The 22136-nt window shown below is 41.2% G+C and overlaps 1 long non-coding RNA gene across 1 annotated transcript; it reads right to left on the reverse strand.

Annotated features, from left to right (window-relative positions):
* Positions 1–411: 411 nt before the first annotated feature.
* Positions 412–20237, reverse strand: LOC139753997 (uncharacterized). The gene is made up of 3 exons (XR_011713801.1): positions 20197–20237; positions 19241–19424; positions 412–1599 (listed from the first exon to the last, which is right to left on the reverse strand). It is a non-coding gene; the product is annotated as an uncharacterized lncRNA (long non-coding RNA).
* Positions 20238–22136: the final 1899 nt, after the last annotated feature.

Below are 22136 nucleotides of genomic sequence, written 5' to 3' on the forward strand. Positions count from 1 at the left end.
CTCACCTTAATCATTTTATATATCTTGATTTAACCTTTTAACTGCACATCATTTCCTCTTTGGTAGAATATCACATTGCTGCAGTTCATCGTCCAGTATCGCCTTCTTGCCCACCTGTTTAAAGTCTTCTCTACTACACCCTTCCACTTTCTTCTTCCTCTCCCTTTTGATCCCTGCATTTTGCAACCCATTGACCTCAAAAGAATTGAGGGGCAAATTTTTTTCTTATATATTCTAAAAATTCTCAGAATAAGTAAAAGCTGCCGTAATTGCTTTCCGTAAAACTAAGGTCATAGAATGCTGTGAAGCCATCATTCTTTTCACTCCAACTCTTACAGAAAAATGATATAATACTTGTATATCTTTGAGTTTGACGGACCATTTCAATAATTTTTATGTGTATCAAAATCATTTCCATACATAACCTTTATTTCTGTACAAAACAAGAAAAGTTTAGAAAAATACACATTTTGATGCTGAGCCACAGGTGTTGTAAGTGCCCGTAACTTGAGCTCATATGTTAACTGGCCGGGACAAATGACCAATTAGATCACTACCATGTAAATGGTAAAGAAAATATGGAACATTTTGTAAAATAAAGTCTAGTATGTGCTAATGCAACCTAAAATTTCAAATGCCATGATAATAAAGCCAAACCACAATGGCTAAAGTTAAGAAAAAATAATGTTAGAAAAGAAAATTCATGTACACAATCATCTTCATTGAAAGAAAAAAATTCATGGAAACAGAGAGAGAGAGAGAGAGAGAGAGAGAGAGAGAGAGAGAGAGAGAGAGAGAGAGAGAGAGAGAGAGAGAGAGAGAGAGAGAGAGAGAGAGAGAGAGAGAGAGAGAGAGAGAGAGAGAGAGAGAGAGAGAGAATGTATTAAGGAGGTGCCTTAATTTTTCTGACACAAACTTGGATAGGGAAGATATAAACCTTTTACCTTTGTTATCTTTCTTCTTGTTCTTTTCTTCCTCAAAGGGATACGAGGGAGAATCATTCGACTGAGAAGGTGCATCTTGAGAGATGAAATCTCTTTAGCCCTAGCACCAGTGGCATTCCCCCGACTCACATCCATATTCCCTGAACCATATGAACACACTGGTCGATCACAGAATCCAGGCACATTTACGTAGTCATGTCTACTAGGAGTACATCTACCAGGCATATTTACATAAACATGTCTACTAAGACTACCTCTACTAGGAATATTTACATAGTCATGTCTACTTGAACACTCTGGTCGATCACAGAATCTAGGCACATTTACATAGTCATGTCTACTTGAACACTCTGGTCGATCACAGAATCTAGACACGTTTACATAGTCATGTCTACTTGGACACTCTGGTCGACCACAGAATCTAGGCACGTTTACATAGTCATGTTTACTTGAGCGCTCTGGTCGATCACAGAATCTAGACACGTTTACATAGTCATGTCTACTTGGACACTCAGGTCGATCACAGAATCTAGGTACGTTTACATAGTCATGTCTACTAAGAGAACCTCTGCCAGTCATGTTTGAAGTACTTGAGGACGGTGATAAGATTTCAGACCCCGACTTGGATGGAGGCGATCTTCCCATTTCTAAAGCACTGCAGAAAAAGAAGGTTCACATCAGTAAACGTAAACGTATAAAATAACAGACATAGAATTATGTTTTGTGATGTACTTTTTTTCCTTGGAGACTACAAAACGTTTTGCTTAAATTCCGTATCATCATTGGACAACATGGAATAAAAATGAAAATACCAAATGATCCATGATCATGATCCAGTGAAACATGAAAATATTAAGACAATACATTGATTACAAAAATAATATGTGCCTGGATACTTTTAAGACTTCCATATTCGCATTTTAGGCATTCAGTAAGATCAACTCGTTATCATTTTGTTCATATCCTTCATTGCCCTTTCCCACGTCAGCGAGGGTACCAGCATGAAACAGAAGCAAAATGGCCAATCCACATATATATACATAAACACCCATACATACGTATATATATATATATATATATATATATATATATATATATATATATATATATATATATATATATATATATATTCTATTTAATTTTTATTATACTTTGTCGCTGTCTTCCGCGTTAGCGAGGTAGCGCAAGGAAACAAGAAATAATGGCCCCACCTACCCACATACACATGTATACACATACACATCCACACACGCACATATACATACCTATACATTTTAACGCATACATATAATTATATATATATATATATATATATATATATATATATATATATATATATATATATATATATATATATACACATATACATATATACACATGTATAATTCATACTTGATGCCTTTATTCATTCGCGTCGCCACCCCGCCACACATGAAATGACAACCCCCTTCCCCTGCACATGCACAAGGTAGAGCTAGGAAAAGAAAACAAAGGCCACATTCGCTCACACTCAGTCTCCTTTTCCACAACCAGGCCCCACAAAACTTTCCATGGTTTACACCAGACGCTTCACATGCCCTGGTTCAATCCATTGACACCACATCGATCCCGGTATATCACATCATTCCAATTCACTCTATTCCTTGCACGCCTTTCACCATCCTGCATGTTCAGGCCCCGATCGCTGAAAATCTTTTTCACTCAATCCTTCCACCTTCAATTCAGTCTCCCACTTCTCTTTGCTCTCCCCACCTCTGACACATATATCCTCTTTGTCAATCTTTCCTCACTCATTCTCTCCATGTGACCAAACCATTTCAGAGCACCTTCTGCTCTCTCATCCACACTCTTTTTGTTACCACACATCTCTCTTACCCTTTCATTACTTACTCGATCAAACCACCTCACACCACATATTGTCTTAAAACATCTCATTTCCAACAGATCCACCCTCCTCCGCACAACTCTATCTATAGCCCCACGCCTCGCAACCATATAATATTGTTGGAACAACTATTCCTTCAACGCTGCCAAATCCACTGCCAGATATCTAAAACACTTCACTTCCTCCAGTTTTTCTCCATTCAAACTTACCTCCCAATTGACTTGTCCCACAAGCTTACTGTACCTAATAACCTTGCTCTGATTCACATTTGCTCTCATCTTTCTTCTTTCACACACTTTACCAAACTCAGTCATCAGCTTATATACATAAAGTTTGCACGTAATGGGAGTGTGTGTTTGTGGAGGTGATGGATGGGTGGGTGAGTGTCTTAAGTGTAGAAAGGAAGGATAGAAGGCCCGTTAAAGCTCCTCTTTTTCCGGAGCGAATAGGTTCAAGAGAGAGAAAGGGATAAATGATTATTTTCTTGATATTTTCACGTATATCTTCCGATGCATATGTGGTTTTACGTGTGTCTCCTTAGAGATTGAATTCTTCCTGTGTATGTCCATACATGTTTAATATATATATATATATATATATATATATATATATATATATATATATATATATATATATATATATATATATATATATATATATATATATATATATATATATATGATAGAGTTGATAGAGATGCTCTGTGGAAGGTATTAAGAATATATGGTGTGGGAGGCAAGTTGTTATAAGCAAAGAAAAGTTTTTATCGAGGATGTAAGGCATGTGTACGTGTAGGAAGAGAGGAAAGTGATTGGTTCTCAGTGAATGTAAGTTTGCGGCAGGGGTGTGTGACGTCTCCATGGTTGTTTAATTTGTTTATGGATGGGGTTGTTAGGGAGGTGAATGCAAGAGTTTTGGAAAGAGGGGCAAGTATGAAGTCTGTTGGGGATGAGAGAGCTTGGGAAGTGAGTCAGTTGTTGTTCCCTGATGATACAGCGCTGGTGGCTGATTCATGTGAGAAACTGCAGAAGCTGGTGACTGAGTTTGGTAAAGTGTGTGAAAGAAGAAAGTCAAGAGTAAATGTGAATGAAGGCAAGGTTATTAGGTACAGTAGGGTTGAGGGTCAAGTCAATTGGGAGGTGAGTTTGAATGGAGAAAAACTGGAGGAAGTAAAGTGTTTTAGATATCTGGGAGTGGATCTGGCAGCGGATGGAACCATGGAAGCGGAAGTGGATCATAGGGTGGGGGAGGGGGCGAAAATCCTGGGAGCCTTGAAGAATGTGTGGAAGTCGAGAACATTATCTCGGAAAGCAAAAATGGGTATGTTTGAAGGAATAGTGGTTCCAACAATGTTGTATGGTTGCGAAGCGTGGGCTATGGATAGAGTTGTGCGCAGGAGGGTGGATATGCTGGACCACACCCTTTTTATTACCACACATCTCTCTTACCCTATTATTACTTACTCGATCAAACCAACTCACACCACATATTGTCCTCAAGCATCTCATTTCCAGCACATCCACCCTCCTGCGCACAACTCTATCCATAGCCCACGCCTCGCAACCATACAACATTGTTGGAACCACTATTCCTTCAAACACACCCATTTTTGCTTTCCGAGAGAATGTTCTCGACTTCCACACATTCTTCAAGGCTCCTAAAATTTTCGCCCCCTCCCCCACCCTATGATTCACGTCCGCTTCCATGGTTCCATCCGCTGCCAAATCCACTCCCAGATATCTAAAACACTTCACTTCCTCCAGTTTTTCTCCATTCAAACTTACGTCCCAATTGACTTGACCCTCAACCCTACTGTACCTAATAACCTTACGCTTATCCACATTTACTCTCAACTTTCTTCTTTCATACACTTTACCAAAATCAGTCACCAGCTTCTGCAGTTTCTCACATGAATCAGCCACAAGCGCTGGGAGATGTATAAAAGAAAGAGACAGGAGGTCAAGAGAAAGGTGCAAGAGGTGAAAAAAAGGGCAAATGAGAGTTGGGGTGAGAGAGTATCATTAAATTTTAGGGAGAATAAAAAGATGTTCTGGAAGGAGGTAAATAAAGTGCGTAAGACAAGGGAGCAAATGGGAACTTCAGTGAAGGGCGCAAATGGGGAGGTGATAACAAGTAGTGGTGATGTGAGAAGGAGATGGAGTGAGTATTTTGAAGGTTTGTTGAATGTGTTTGATGATAGAGTGGCAGATATAGGGTGTTTTGGTCGAGGTGGTGTGCAAAGTGAGAGGGTTAGGGAAAATGATTTGGTAAACAGAGAAGAGGTAGTGAAAGCTTTGCGGAAGATGAAAGCCGGCAAGGCAGCAGGTTTGGATGGTATTGCAGTGGAATTTATTAAAAAAGGGGGTGACTGTATTGTTGACTGGTTGGTAAGGTTATTTAATGTGTGTATGACTCATGGTGAGGTGCCTGAGGATTGGCGGAATGCGTGCATAGTGCCATTGTACAAAGGCAAAGGGGATAAGAGTGAGTGCTCAAATTACAGAGGTATAAGTTTGTTGAGTATTCCTGGTAAATTATATGGGAGGGTATTGATTGAGAGGGTGAAGGCATGTACAGAGCATCAGATTGGGGAAGAGCAGTGTGGTTTCAGAAGTGGTAGAGGATGTGTGGATCAGGTGTTTGCTTTGAAGAATGTATGTGAGAAATACTTAGAAAAGCAAATGGATTTGTATGTAGCATTTATGGATCTGGAGAAGGCATACGATAGAGTTGATAGAGATGCTCTGTGGAAGGTATTAAGAATATATGGTGTGGGAGGAAAGTTGTTAGAAGCAGTGAAAAGTTTTTATCGAGGATGTAAGGCATGTGTACGTGTAGGAAGAGAGGAAAGTGATTGGTTCTCAGTGAATGTAGGTTTGCGGCAGGGGTGTGTGATGTCTCCATGGTTGTTTAATTTGTTTATGGATGGGGTTGTTAGGGAGGTAAATGCAAGCGTTTTGGAAAGAGGGGCAAGTATGAAGTCTGTTGGGGATGAGAGAGCTTGGGAAGTGAGTCAGTTGTTGTTCGCTGATGATACAGCGCTGGTGGCTGATTCATGTGAGAAACTGCAGAAGCTGGTGACTGAGTTTGGTAAAGTGTGTGGAAGAAGAAAGTTAAGAGTAAATGTGCACGCCTTTCACACTCCTGCATGTTCAGGCCCCGATCACTCAAAATCTTCTTCACTCCATCTTTCCACCTCCAATTTGGACTCCCGCTTCTCCTCGTTCCCTCCACCTCTGACACATATATCCTCTTGGTCAATCTTTCCTCACTCATTCTCTCCATGTGACCAAACCATTTCAAAACACACTCTTCTGCTCTCTCAACCACACTCTTTTTATTTCCACATATCTCTCTTACCCTTACATTACTTACTTGATCAAACAACCTCACACCACATATTTTCCTCAAACATATCATTTCCAGAACATCCACCATCGTACGCACAACTCTATCTATCGCCTACGCCACGCAGCCATACAACATTGTTGGAACCACTATTCCTTCAAACATACCCATTTTTTCCTTCCGAGATAATGTTCTCGACTTCCAAACATTCTTCAAGGCTCCTAGAATTTTCGCCCCCTCCCCCACCCTATGACTCAAATCCGCTTCCATGGTTCCATCCGCTGCCAGATCCACTCCCAGATATCTAAAACACTTTACTTCCTCCAGTTTTTCTCCATTCAAACTTACCCCCCCAGTTGACTTGACCCTCAAGCCTACTGTACCTCATAACCATGCTCTTATTTACATTTACTCTTAACTTTCTTCTTTCACACACTTTACCAAACTCAGTCACCAGCTTCTGCAGTTTCTCTCATGAATCAGCCACCAGCGCTGTATCATCAGCGAACAACAGCTGACTCACTTCCCAAGAACTCTCATCCACAACAGACTGCATACTTGCCCCTCTTTCCAAAACTCTTGCATTCACCTCCCTAACAACCCCATCCATAAACAAATTAAACAACCATGGAGACATCACACACCCCTGCCGCAAACCTACATTCTCTGAGAGCCAATCACTTTTCCTCTCTTCCTACACGTACACATGCCTTACATCCACGATAAAAACTTTACAGTGCTTCTAACAACTTGCCTCACACACCATATATTCTTAATACCTTCTACAGAGCATCCTTATCAACTCTATCATATGCCTTCTCCAGATCCATAAATGATACATACAAATCCATTTGCTTTTCTAAGTATTTCTCACATACATTCTTTAAAGCAAACACCTGATCCACACATCCTCTACCACTTCTGAAACCACACTGCTCTTCCCCAATCTGATGCTCTGTACATGCCTTCACCCTCTCAATCAATACCCTCCCATATAATTTACCAGGAATACTCAACAAACTTATACCGCTGTAATTGGAGCACTCACTCTTATCCCCTTTGCTTTTGTACAATGGCACTATGCAAGCATTCCGCCAATCCTCAGGCACCTCACCATGAATCATACATACATTAAATGACCTTACCAACCAGTCAACAATACAGTCACCCTCTTTTTTAATAAATTCCACTGCAATACCATCCAAACCTGCTGCCTTGCCGGCTTTCATCTTCCGCAACGCTGTTACTACCTCTTCTTTGTTTACCAAATCATTTTCCCTAACCCTTTCACTTTGCAAACCACCTCGACCAAAACACCCTATATCTGCCACTCTATCATCAAACACATTCAACAAACCTTCAAAATACTCACTCCATCTCCATCTCACATCACTACTACTAGTTATCCCCTCCCCATTAGCCCACTTTACTGAGGTTCCCACTTGCTCCTTTGTCTTACGCACCTTATTTACTTCCTTCCAACACATCTTTTTATTCTCCCTAAAATTTAATGATTCTCTCTCACTCCAACACTCATTTGCCCTCTTTTTCAACTCTTGCACCTTTTTCTTGACCTCCTGCCTCTTTCTTTTATACATCTCCCACTCATTTGCATTTTTCCCTGCAAAAATCGTCCAAATGCCTCTCTCTTCTCTTTCACTAATAATCTTACTTCTTCATCCCACCTCTCACTACCCTTTCTAATCAACCCACCTCCCACGCTTCTCATGAGACAAGCATCTTTTGCGCAAGCCGTCACTGCTTCCCTAAATACATCCCATTCCTCCCCCACTCCCTTTACCTCCTTTGTTCTCACCTTTTTCCATTCTGTACTCAGTCTCTCCTAGTACTTCCTGACACAAGTCTCCTTCCCAAGCTCACTTACTGTCAGCACCTTCTTCACCCGAACATTCTCTCTTCTTTTCTGAGAACCCATACAAATCTTCACCTTAGCCTCCACAAGATAATGATCAGACATCCCTCCAGTTGCACCTTTCAGCACATTAACATCCAAAAGTCTCTCTTTCGCGCCTATCAATTAACACGTAATCCAATAACGCTCTCTGGCCATCTCTCCTACTTACATACGTATACTTATGTATATCTCGCTTTTTAAACCAGGTATTCCCAATCACCAGTCCTTTTTCTGCACATAAATCTACAAGCTCTTCACCATTTCCATTTACAACACTGTACACCCCTGGTATACCAATTATTCCCTCAACTACCACATTACTCACCTTTGCATTCAAATCACCCATCACTATAACCCGGTCTTGTGCATCAAAACCACTAACACACTTATTCAGCTGCTCCCAAAACACTTGCCTCTCATGATCTTTCTTCTCATGCCCAGGTGCATATGCACCAATAATCACCCATTTCTCTCCATCAACTTTCAGTTTTACCCATATCAATCTAGAATTTACTTTCTTACACTCTATCACATACTCCCACAACTCGTGTTTCAGGAGTAGTGCTACTCCTTCCCTTGCTCTTGTCCTCTCACTCACTCCTGACTTTACTCCCAAGACATTCCGAAACCACTCTTCCCCTTTACAGTTGACCTTCGTTTCACTCAGAGCCAAAACATCCAGGTTTCTTTCCTCAAACATACTACCTATCTCTCCTTTTTTCTCATCTTGGTTAAATCTACACACATTTAGACACCTCAATCTGAGCCTTCGAGGAGGATGAGCACTCCTCGCGTGACTCCTTCTGTTTCCCATTTGAGAAAGTCAAAATACAAGGAGGGAAGGGTTTCTGGCCCCCCGCTCCCGTCCCCTTTAGTCGCCTTCTATGACACGTGAGGAATGCGTGGGAAGTATTCTTTCTCCCCTATCCCCAGGGATAATATATATATATATATATATATATATATATATATATATATATATATATATATATATATATATATATATATATATATATATATATATGAAGTCTGTTGGGGATGAGAGAGCCTGGGAAGTGAGTCAGTTGTTGTTCGCTGATGATACAGCGCTGGTGGCTGATTCATGTGAGAAACTGCAGAAGCTGGTGACTGAGTTTGGTAAAGTGTGTGGAAGAAGAAAGTTAAGAGTAAATGTGAATAAGAGCAAGGTTATTAGGTACAGTAGGGTTGAGGGTCAAGTCAATTGGGAGGTAAGTTTGAATGGAGAAAAACTGGAGGAAGTGAAGTGTTTTAGATATCTGGGAGTGGATCTGTCAGCGGATGGAACCATGGAAGCGGAAGTGGATCATAGGGTGGGGGAGGGGGCGAAAATTTTGGGAGCCTTGAAAAATGTGTGGAAGTCGAGAACATTATCTCGGAAAGCAAAAATGGGTATGTTTGAAGGAATAGTGGTTCCAACAATGTTGTATGGTTGCGAGGCGTGGGCTATGGATAGAGTTGTGCGCAGGAGGATGGATGTGCTGGAAATGAGATGTTTGAGGACAATGTGTGGTGTGAGGTGGTTTGATCGAGTAAGTAACGTAAGGGTAAGAGAGATGTGTGGAAATAAAAAGAGCGTGGTTGAGAGAGCAGAAGAGGGTGTTTTGAAATGGTTTGGGCACATGGAGAGAATGAGTGAGGAAAGATTGACCAAGAGGATATATGTGTCGGAGGTGGAGGGAACGAGGAGAAGAGGGAGACCAAATTGGAGGTGGAAAGATGGAGTGAAAAAGATTTTGTGTGATCGGGGCCTGAACATGCAGGAGGGTGTAAGGAGGGCAAGGAATAGAGTGAATTGGAGCGATGTGGTATACAGGGGTTGACGTGCTGTCAGTGGAGTGAATCAAGGCATGTGAGGCGTCTGGGGTGGACCATGGAAAGCTGTGTAGGTATGTATACACGTGTGTGGACATGTGTATGGGGGGGGGTTGGGCCATTTCTTTCGTCTGTTTCCTTGCGCTACCTCGCAGACGCGGGAGACAGCGACAAAGTATAAAAAAAAAAAAAAAAAAATATATATATATATATATATATATATATATATATATATATATATATATACAAAGCAAAATGAATAAATGAATAAATGAATAAATTTTCCAAAAGAAGGAACAGAGGGGGCCAGTTGAGGATATTCCAAAAAAGGCCCAGTCCTCTGTTCTTAGCGCTACCTCGCTAACGCGGGAAATGGCGAATAGTTTAAAAGAAAGAAAGAATAAAGATATATATATATATGTATAGATACACACACACACACACACACACACACACACACACACACACACACACACACACACACACACACACATATATATATATATATACACATATATATATATATATATATATATTTATTTATTTATTTATTTATCATTTATTCATTTTGCTTTGTCGCTGTCTCCCGCGTTAGCGAGGTAGCGCAAGGAAACAGACGAAAGAATGGCCCAACCCGCCCACATACACATGTATATACATACACGTCCACACACGCAAATATACACACCTATACATCTCAATGTACACATATATATACACGCACAGACATATACATATATACACATGTACATAATTCATACTGTCTGCCTTTATTTGTTCCCATCGCCACCTCGCCACACATGGAATAGCAACCCCCTCCCCCCTCATGTGTGCGAGGTAGCTCTAGGAAAAGACAACAAAGGCCCCACTCGTTGACACTAAGTCTCTAGCTGTCATGTAATAATGCACCGAAACCACAGCTCCCTTTCCACATCCAGGCCCCACAGAAGTTTCCATGGTTTAACCTAGACACTTCACATGCCCTGGTTCAACCCATTGACAGCACGTCCACCCCGGTATACCACATCGTTCCAATTCACTCTATTCCTTGCACGCCTTTAACACTCCTGCATGTTCAGGCCCGGATCACTCAAAATCTTTTTCACTCCATCTTTCCACCTCCAATTTGGTCTCCCACTTCTCCTCTTTCCCTCCACCTCTGACACATATATCCTCTTGGTAATTCTTTCCTCACTCATTCTCTCCATGTGACTAAACCATTTCAAAACACACTCTTCTGCTCTCTCAACCATACTCTTTTTATTTCCACACATCTCTCTTACCCTTACATTACTTACTCGATCAAACCACCTCACACCACTTATTGTCCTCAAAGATCTAATTTCCAGCACATCCATCCTGCTGCGCACAAAACTATCCATAGCCCACGCCTCGCAACCATACAACATTGTTGGAACCTCTATTCCTTCAAACATACCCATTTTTACTTTCCGAGGTAATGTTCTCGACTTCCAAACATTCTTCAAGTCTCCCAGAATTTTCGCCCTCTCCCCCACCCTATGATTCACTTCCCCTTCCACGGTTCCATCCTCTGCCAGGTCCACTCCCAGATATCTAAAACACTTTACTACCTCCAGTTTTTCTCCATTCAAAGTTACTTCCCAATTGACTTGACCCTCAACCCTACTGTACCTAATAACAATCCTAATTGTACCTTGCTCTTATACACATTTACTCTTAACTTTCTTTTTTCACACACCTAACCAAATTCAGTCATCAGCTTGTGCAGTTTCTCACACGAATAAGCCTCCAGCGCTGTATCATCAGTGAACAACAACTGACTCACTTCAGAATCTCTCTTATCCACAACAGACTGCATACTTGCCCCTCTTTCCAAAGTTCTTGCATTCACCTCCCTAACAACCCCATCCATAAACAAATTAAACAACCATGGAGACATAACACACCCCTGCCGCAAACCTACATTCACTGAGAACCAATCACTTTCCTCTCTTCCTACACGTACACATGCGTTACATCCTCGATAAAAACTGCACTGCGTCTAACAACCTGCCTCCCACACCATATATTCTTAATACCTTCCACAGAGCATCTCTATCAACTCTATCATATGCCTTCTCCAGATCCATAAACGCTACATACAAATCCATTTGCTTTATATATGTATATATATATATATATATATATATATATATATATATATATATATATATATATATATATATATATATATATATATATATCTGGGGTAAACCATGGAAAGTTGTGTGGGGCCTGGATGTGGAAAGGGAGCTGTGGCTTTGGGCATTATTGCATGACAGCTAGAGACTGAGTGTGAACGAATGGGGCCTTTGTTGTCTTTTCCTAGTGCTACCTCGCACACATGAGGGGGGAGGGGGATGGTATTCCATGTGTGGCGAGGTGGCGATGGGAATGAATAAAGGTAGACAGTGTGAATTGTTCGCATGGGTATATATGTATGTGTCTGTGTGTATATATATATATATATATATATATATATATATATATATATATATATATATATATATATATATATATATATGTGTGTGTGTACATTGAGATGTATAGGTATGTATATTTGCGTGTGTGGACGTGTATGTATATACATTGTGTATGGGGGTGGGTTGGGCCATTTCTTTCGTCTGTTTCCTTGCGCTACCTCGCAAACGCTGGAGACAGCGACAAAGCAAATAAATAATATATATATAAAGGGAAACAGAAGGAGTCTCGCAGGGAGGGCTAATCCTCCTCGAAGTCTCAGATTGGGATGTCAAAATGTGTGTGGATGTAACCAAGATGAGAAAAAAGGAGAGATAGGTAGTATGTTTGAGGAAAGGTACCTGGATGTTTTGGCTCTGAGTGAAACGAATCTCAAGGGTAAAGGGGAAGAGTGGTTTGGGAATGTTTTGGGAGTAAAGTCAGGGCTTAGTGAGAGGAGAAGATCAAGGGAAGGAGTAGCACTACTGAAACAGGAGAGGCGGGAGTATGTGATAGTGAAAGAAAGTAAACTCTAGATTGATATGGGTAAAACCGAAAGTTGTTGGAGAGAGATGGATGATTATTGGTGCCTATGCACCTGAGCATGATAAGAAAGACCATGAGAGGCAAGTGTTTTGGGAGCAGCTGAGTTAGTTTTGATGCACGAGACCGGGTCATAATGATGGGTGATTTGAATGCAAAGGTGAGTAATGTGGCAGTTGAGGGAATGATTGGTGTAAATGGGATGTTCAATGTTGTAAATGGAAATGGTGAAGAGTTGTAGATTTGTGTGTTGAAAAAGGAGTGTTGATTGGGAATACCTGGTTCAAAAAGAGAGATATACATAAGTATACCTATGTAAGTAGGAGAGATGGCCAGAGAGCGTTATTGGATTGTGCTAATTGACAGGCGCGTGAAACAGAGACCTTTGGATGTTAATGTGTTGGGAGGTGCAACTGGAGGGGTGTCTGATCATTATCTTGTGAAGTCGAAGGTAAAGATTTGTAGAGGTTTCCAGAAAAGAAGAGAGAATGTTGTGGTGAAAAGAGTGGTGAGAGTAAGTGAGCTTGGGAAGGAGACTTGTGTGAGGAAGTACCAAGAGAGACTGAGTGCAGAATGGAAAAAGTTGAGATCAAAGAACGTAAGGGGAGTGGGGGAGGAATGGGATGTATTTAGGGAAGCAGTGACGGCTTGCGCAAAAGATGCTTGTGGCATGAGAAGCGTGTGAATTGGGCGGATTAGAAAGGGTGTGAGTGGTGAGATGAAGAAGTAAGATTATTAGTCAAAGAGAAGAGAGAGACATTTGGACGACATTTGCAGGGAAATAGTGCAAATGACTGGAAGATGTATGTAAGAAAGAGGCAGGAGGTCAAGAGAAAGGTGCAAGAGGTGAAAAGAGGGCAAATGAGAGTCGGGTGAGAGAGTATCATCAAATTTTAAGAATAAAAAAAATGTTTTGGAAGGAGGTAAATAAAGTGCGTAAAATAAGAGAACAAATGGAAAAATCGGTGAAGGGGGCTAATGGGGAGGTAATAACAAGTAGTGGTGATGTGAGAAGGAGATGGAGTGAGTATTTTGAAGGTTTGTTGAATGTGTTAGAGTGACAGATATAGGGTGTTTTGGTCGAGGTGGTGTACGAAAAGAGAGGGTTAGGGAGAATGATTTGGTAAACTGAGAGGAGATAGTGAAAGCTTTTCGGAATATGAAAGCCGGCAAGGCGGCGAGTTTGGATGGTACTACAGTGGAATATATTAAAAAAGAGGGTGACTGTGCTGTTAATTGGTTGGTAATGATATTCAATGTATGTGTGGCTCATGGTGAGGTACCTGAGGATTGGCAAAATGCATGCATAGTGCCATTGTACAAAGGCAAAGGGGATAAGGGTGAGTGCTCAAACTACAGAGGTATAAGTTTGTTGAGCATTCCTGGGAAATTATATAGGAGTGTACTGGTTGAGAGGGTGAAGACATGTACAGATCATCAGATTGGGGAAGAGCAGTGTGGTTTCAGAAGTGGTAGAGGATGTGTGGATCAGGTGTTTGCTTTGAAGAATGTATGTGAGAAATACTTAGAAAAGCAAATGGATTTGTATGTAGCATTTATGGATCTGGAGAAGGCATATGATAGAGTTGATAGAGATGCTCTGTGGAAGGTATTAAGAATATATGGTGTGGGAGGAAAGTTGTTAGAAATAGTGAAAAGTCTTTATCGAGGATTTAACCATGTGTTCGAGTAGGAAGAGAGAAAAGTGATTGGTTCTCTGTGAATGTTGGTTTGCGGCAGGGGTGCATGTTGCCTCCATGGTTGTTTAATTTGTTTATGGATGGGGCTATTAGGGAGGTGAATGCAAGAGTTTTGGAAAGAGGGGCAAGTATGCAGTTTGTTGTGGATGAGAGGGCGTGGGAAGTGAGTCAGTTGTTGTTCGCTAACGATACATCGCTGGAGGCTGATTCGGGTGAGAAACTGCAAAAACTGGTGACTGAGTTTGGTAAAGTTTGTGAAACAAGAAAGCTGAGAGTAAAAATGAATAAGAACAAGGTTATTAGGTACAGTAGGGTTGAAGGACAATTCAATTGGGAGGCAAATTTGAATTGAGAAAAACTGGAGGAAGTGAAGTGTTTTAGATATCTGGGAGTGGATTTGGCAGTGGATGGAACCATGGAAGCGGAAGCGAGTCACTGTGTGGGGAAGGGGGCGAAAGTTCTGGGAGCGTTGAAAAATGTGTGGATGGCAAGAACATTATCTCGGAAAGGAAAAATGGGTATGTTTGAAGGAATAGTGGTTCCAACAATGTTTTATGGTTGCGAGGCGTGGGCTATAGATAGAATTGTGCGGATGAGGGTGGATATGTTGGAAATGAGATGTTTGAGGACAATATGTGATGTGAGGTGGTTTGATCGAGTAAGCAATGAAAGGGTAAGAGAGATGTACGGTAATAAAAGGAGTGTGGTTGAGAGAGCAGAAGAGGGTGTTTTGAAATGATTTGGTTACATGGAGAGAATGAGTGCGGAAAGATTGACAAAGAGGATATATGTGTCTGAGGCGGAGGGAACTAGGAGAAATGGGAGACCAAATTGGAGGTGGAAGGATGGAGAGAAAAAGATTTCGAGCGATCGGGGCCTGAACATGCAGGAGGGTGAAAGGCGTGCAAGGAATAGAGTGAATTGGAACGATGTGGTATACCGAGGTTGATGTGATGTCAATGGATTGAACCAGGGAATGTGAAGGGTCTGGGGTAAACCATGTAAACTTTAGTGGGGCCTGGATGTGGAAAGGGATCTCTCGTTTTGGTGCATATGTGGAAAGGGATCTCTCGTTTTGGTGCATATGTGGAAAGGGAGCTCTCGTTTTGGTGCATTATACATGACAGCTAGAGACTGAGTGTGAACGAATGTGGCCTTTGTTATCTTTTCCTAGCGCTACCTCGCACGCATGCGGGGGGAGGGGGTTGTCATTTCATGTGTGGCGGGGTGGCGACGGGAATGAATAAAGACAGCAAGCATGAATTATGTACATGTATATATATGTATATGTCTATGTATGTATATATATGTATATGTTGAAATGTATAGGTATGTATATGTGCGTGTGTGGACGTGTATGTATATACATGTGTATGTAGGTAGGTTGGGTCATTCTTTAGTCTGTGTCCTTGCGCTACCTCGCTAACACGGGAGACAGCGATAAAGTATTAAAAAAAAAGGGGGGGTGGGAGAATGATTCGGTAAACAGAGAAGAGGTAGTGAAACCTTTGCGGAAGATGAAAGCCGGCATGGCGGTAGGTTTGGATGGTATATCAGTGGAATTTATTAAAAACGGGGTGACTGCGTTGTTTACTGGTTTTTAAGGATATTTAATGTATGTATAGTTCATGGAGAGGTGCCTCAGCAATGGCGGAATGCATGCATATTGCCAGTGTACAAAGGTAAAGGGGATAAAAGTGAGTGCCTAAATTACAGAGGTATTAGTTTGTTGAGTATTCCCGGGAAATTTATGCGAGGGTGTTGATTGAGAGGGTGATGGCATGTACAGAGCATCAGACTGGGGAGGAGCATTGTGGTTTCAGAAGTGGTAGAGGATGTGTGGATCAGGTGTTTGCTTTGAAGGATGTATGTGAAAAATAATCAGAAAAACAAATGAATTTGTGTGTGGCATTTAGGGATCTGGAGAAGGCATGTGATAGAGTTGATAGAGATGCTCTGTGGAAGGTATTACGATTATATGGTGTAGGCGGCAAGTTGCTAGAAGTAATGAAAAGTGTTTATCGAGAATGTAAGGCATGTCTACGAGTAGGAAGAGAGGAGAGTGATTGGTTCTCAGTGAATGTTAGTTTGCGGCAGAAGTGCGTAATGTCTCCATGGTCGTCTAATTTGTTTATGGATGGGGTTGTTAGGGAGGTAAATGCAACAGTTTTGGAGAGAGGGGCAAGGATGCAGTTTGTTGTGGATGAGAGGGCTAGGGAAGTGAGTCAGTTGTTCGCTGATGATACAGCGCTGGTGGTTGATTCGGGTGGGAAACTGCAGAAACTGGTGACTTAAGTTTGGTAAAGTGTGCGAGAGAAAAAAGCTGAGAGGAAATGTGAATAACATCAAGTTTATTAGGTACAGTAGCGTTGAGGAACACGTCAACTGGGAGGTAAGTTTGAATGGAGAAAACCTGGAGGAAGAAGTGTTTTAGATATCTGGGAGTGGATTTGGCAGTAGATGGAACCATGGTAGCGGAAGCGAGTTACAGGGTTGGGGAGGGGTTAAAGGTTCCTGGAGAGTTGAAGAATGTGTGGAAGGCGATAACATTATCTCGAAAAGCAAAAATGGGTATGTTTGAAGGAATCGTGGTTCCAACAATGTTATATGGTTGCGAGGCGTGAGCTATAGATGGAGTTGTGCGGGAGAGGGTGGATGTGTTGGAAATGAGATGCTTGAGGACACTATGTGGTGTGAGTTGGTTTGATCGAGTAAGCAATGAAAGGGTAAAGGAGATTGGTAATAAAAAGAGTGTGGTTGAGAGAGCAGAAGAGAGTGTTTTGAAATGGTTTGGTCACATGGAGATAATGAGTGAAGAAAGATTGACAAAGAGGATATATGTGTTAGAGATGGAGGGAACGAGGAGAAGTGGGAGACCAAATTGGAGATGGAAGGATGGAGTGAAAAAGATTTTGAGTGATCGGGGCCTGAACATGCAGGAGGGTGAAAGTCGTGCAAGGAGTAGAGTGAATTGGAACGAAGTGGTATACCGGGGTCGACGTGATGTTAACGGATTGAAACAGGGCATGTGAAGCGTCTGGGGTAAACCATGGAAAGTTCTGTGGGGCCTGGATGTGGAAAGGGAGCCGTGGTTTCGGTGCATTATACATGACAGCTAGAGACAGTGTAAACGAACGTGGCCTTTGTTATCTTTTCCTAGCGTTACTATGCACGCATGCGGGGGGAGGGGGTTGTCATTTCATGTGTGGCGGGGTGGCGACGTGAATGAATAAAGGCAGCAAGTATGAATTATGTATATGTGTATATATGTATATGTCTGCGTATGTATATATATGTATACGTTGACATGTATAGGTATGTATATGTGCGCGTGTGGACGTGTATGTATATACAAGTGTATGTGGATGGGTTGGGCCATTCTTCAGTCTGTTTCCTTGCGCTACCTTGCTAACGCGGGAGACAGCGACAAAGTATAATAAATAAATATAAATAATTTTTTGACGTGCTGTCAGTGGATTGGGGTTGACGTGCTGTCAGTGGATTGAATCAGGGCATGTGAAGCGTCTGGGGTAAACCATGGAAAGCTGTGTAGGTATGTATATTTGCGTGTGTGGACGTATGTATATACATGTGTATGGGGGTGGGTTGGGCCATTTCTTTCGTCTGTTTCCTTGCGCTACCTCGCAAACGCGGGAGACAGCGACAAAGCAAAAAAAAAAAAAAAAAGAAAAAAAAAATTTTTTTTTCATATTATTCGCCATTTATGCCGCGTTAGCGAGGTAGCATTAAGGACAGAGGACTGAGCCTTTGAGGGATATACTCACTTGGCCCTCTCCTCTGTTCCTCCTTTAGGAAAACTAAAAACGAGAGGGAAGGATTTCCAGCCTACCGCTTCTTCCCCTTTTAGTTGCCTTCTCCGACCAGCAGGGGATACGTATGAAGTATTCTTTCTCCCCTATTCCTAGGGATAATATATATATATATATATATATATATATATATATATATATATATATATATATATATATATATTATTCATTATATTTTGACGCTGTCCCCGCACTAGCGAGTTAGCGCAAGGAAACTATGAACGACAATTTTGAGCCAGGGCTGGAGGGCCATTTGATGATATTCTCACGTCCTGCTCAACCAAGTAACCTCGTTTAGACCTAGTTCATATCTAAATATAGTAAAGTTAATATAGTGAAGCTTGAAAAGTTAAGAAAGGTCACATTCCTTCACATTCAGTCTCTAGCTGTCATGTGTAATGCACCGAAACCACAGCTCCCTTTCCATATCCAGGCCCAACAAAACTTTCCATGGTTTACCTCAGACGTTTCACATGCCCTGGTTCTATCCACTGACAGCACATAAACTCCGGTATACCACATCGTTCCAATTCACTCTATTCCTTGCACGCCTTTCACCCTCCTGTATGTTCAGGCACTTCACCATGGTCCATACATACAATTAATATCCTTAACAACCATCAACGACACAGTCACCCCCTTTTTAAATGAATTCCACTGCAATGCCATCAGCCTATCACTTTGAGAGTCATTGCCAAGCAATTCATTGATGGACCTGCTACTTGGATGATGGCTGAGTAGATCGGCCATAAGAGTCACACCTGCATAACAAGGCAGAAGCTGAAGGTGGAGAGCAGGAGGAGTCATGAAGCCTGCGAGAGTTTGCCATGTGACCTTCCAACTCGTAGGGGCAACTAGGAACATTCTGAACAGATGACTCACTCCGACGACGACGAAAGGTCATGCTGCCACACTGTCCATATATGTAGCTCAGGCCCACATCACCTCAAAATTTTTTTTTACTTTATTAATAAAAAGTATTAAGCTTTTTAAACATACATCTCACACAGGTACACACGGTAAAAAAAAAGTGCCTAATTACATTTTGTCGTGTAAAACATGAAGAACGCCACAGATAAAGGAGTGTGAGAGGTGCCCATTACTCTGCACACACACTGGTCGCTCTGCTTCCACACTAATATATCTATTGCTAATAACAGTACTTCCTGTCATTTGCCATAATAGTGAAAGTTTTGTAGATTTCATATTTCAGTGGGAAAACTATAACGATGGGCTATTATAATCATTAGGAAATATGTTTCACATTCACACTTACCAGCCCTATTGAGACAATAGAAGTCGCATTAATAGTTTAGAAATTTATCGAACCTCTCTGGAAAGATACATTTCTTAAATGAGGACATTAAAGCAAGTCTTTTGTCTCTCTAGGCATTCATCATCCTTTCAACTTATGATATTTTGACCTTTTTTACCTAAAGGTCAAACACTTAACAGTATCTTAATATCATTCACCTGGATATCTCAGATTATGGTATATGATTTCTGTAATAAATGTTCTAAGTCCACAACTACATGATTTCATCCTATTTTCAAATATATTACAGACCACACTCATCAGTGAGAGCAATCAGCGCCTGTCCAAATATGTTACAGACCAAATAATCATAAATCAAAATGATATCATAACCGATTCTATATTAAAAAGATATGACTGATTCCTGTACAAGGGCAATGTCAGTTTTCATGTTTCACTCACCAACATCTGCGTCTCTATTGTTGCAAGGATCGCCCATTGCTCTGAAAAAAAAAGCAAAACAAACCTAAGAATAGAAATATACAGCCTTATTCAATATGCAGTTCACTCCTTGATTTTAAACATGGATAAAATCTCCATTCCTAATCCTAAAAGCATTTGGGGATCCAAGTGAGTTTCGAGAAAAATTCACAATTTCACTATCCTTGACATATATCATTACTTGCTACTGATATTTACTTTAAAACAATCATGTGTGTGTCGTTGTACAGCCATAATATTTGCCCAAATTACAGAAATGACTTGAAAAGAGTGCATTTTCTTGCACTGTAGTATACCTAGCCTGTATATTTATTATTATCATTATAATTATTAGGTCCTTTGAAAAAGGTGAGAGCAAAGGACTTAAGGGGAGTGGGGGAGGAATGGAATGTCTTTTGGGAAGCAGTGATGGCTTGCGCAAAAGATGCTTGTGGCATGAGAAGCGAGGGAGGTGGGGAGATTAGAAAGGGTAGTGAGTGGTGAAATGAAGAAGTAAGATTATTAGTGAAACAGAAGAGAGAGGCATTTGGACGATTTTTGCTGGGAAATAGTGCAAATGACTGGGAGATGTATAAAAGAAAGAGGCAAGAGGTCAAGAGAAAGGTGCAAGAGGTGAGAAAGATGTGGGGGAAAGGTCGAAAGTTCTGGGAGCGTTGAAAAATGTGTGGAAGGCGAGAACATTATCTCAGAAAGCAAAAATGGGTATGTTTGAAGGAATAGTGGTTCCAACAATGTTATATGTTTCCGAGGCGAGGGCTATATATAGATAGGGTTGTGCGGAGGAGGGTGGATGTATTGGAAATGAGATGTTTGAGGACAATATGTGGTATGAGGTGGTTTGATCGGGTAGGTAATGAAAGGGCAAGAGAGATGTGTGGTAATAAAAAGAGTGTGGTTAAAAGAGCAGAAGATGGTGTTTCGAAATGGTTTGGTCACATGGAGAGAATGAGAGAGGAAAGATTGACAAAAAGGATATATGTGTCAGAGGTGGAGGGAACGAGAAGTGGGAGACCAAATTGGAGGTGGAAGGATGGAGTGAAAAAGATTTTGAGCGATCGGGGCCTGAACATGCAGAAGGGTGAAAGGCTTGCAAGGAATAGAGTGAATTGGAACGATGTGGTATACCGGGGTCGACGTGCTGTCAATGAATCCAACCAGGGCATGTGATGCGTCAGGGGGAAACCATGGAAAGTTTGTGGGGCCTCGATGTGGAGAGGGAGCTGTGGGTTTCGAGGTATTATACTTTATAATGGACCGAAGACTGAGTGTGAACGAATATGGCCTTTGTTGTCTTTTCCAACCGCTACCTCGTGTGCGTGCGGGGGGATGATGTTATCATTTCATGTGTGGCGGGGTGGCGACATGAATGAAAAAGGGCATCAAGTATGAATTATGTACATCTGTATGTATGTACGTGTGTACATGTCTTTGTATATACGTATATATCTATAGCTATTTCTATCTATCTATCTATATATATATATATATATATATATATATATATATATATATATATATATTGAAATGTATAGGTATGTATATGTGCGTGTGTGGACATGTATGTATATACATTTGTATGTAGGTGGGTTGGGCCATTCTTTCGTCTGTTTCCTTGCGCTACCTCGCTAACGTGGGAGACATCGACAAAGTATGATAGATAAATAGATAAAAAAAAAGATGTTTTGGAAGGAGGTAAATAAAGTGCGTAAGACAAATGAACAAATGGAATCATCGGTGACGGGGGCTAATGGGGAGGTAATAACAAGTAGTGGTGATGTGAGAAGGAGAAGGAGTGAGTATTTTCCGGGTTTTGTTTGTGTTAGATGATAGAGTGGCAGATATAGGGTGTTTTGGTCGAGGTGGTGTGCGAAGTGAGAGGGTCAGGGAGAATGTTTTGGTAA

The sequence above is a fragment of the Panulirus ornatus genome, chromosome 16 (genome assembly GCF_036320965.1).
Source record: "Panulirus ornatus isolate Po-2019 chromosome 16, ASM3632096v1, whole genome shotgun sequence".
NCBI lineage: Eukaryota > Metazoa > Arthropoda > Malacostraca > Decapoda > Palinuridae > Panulirus > Panulirus ornatus.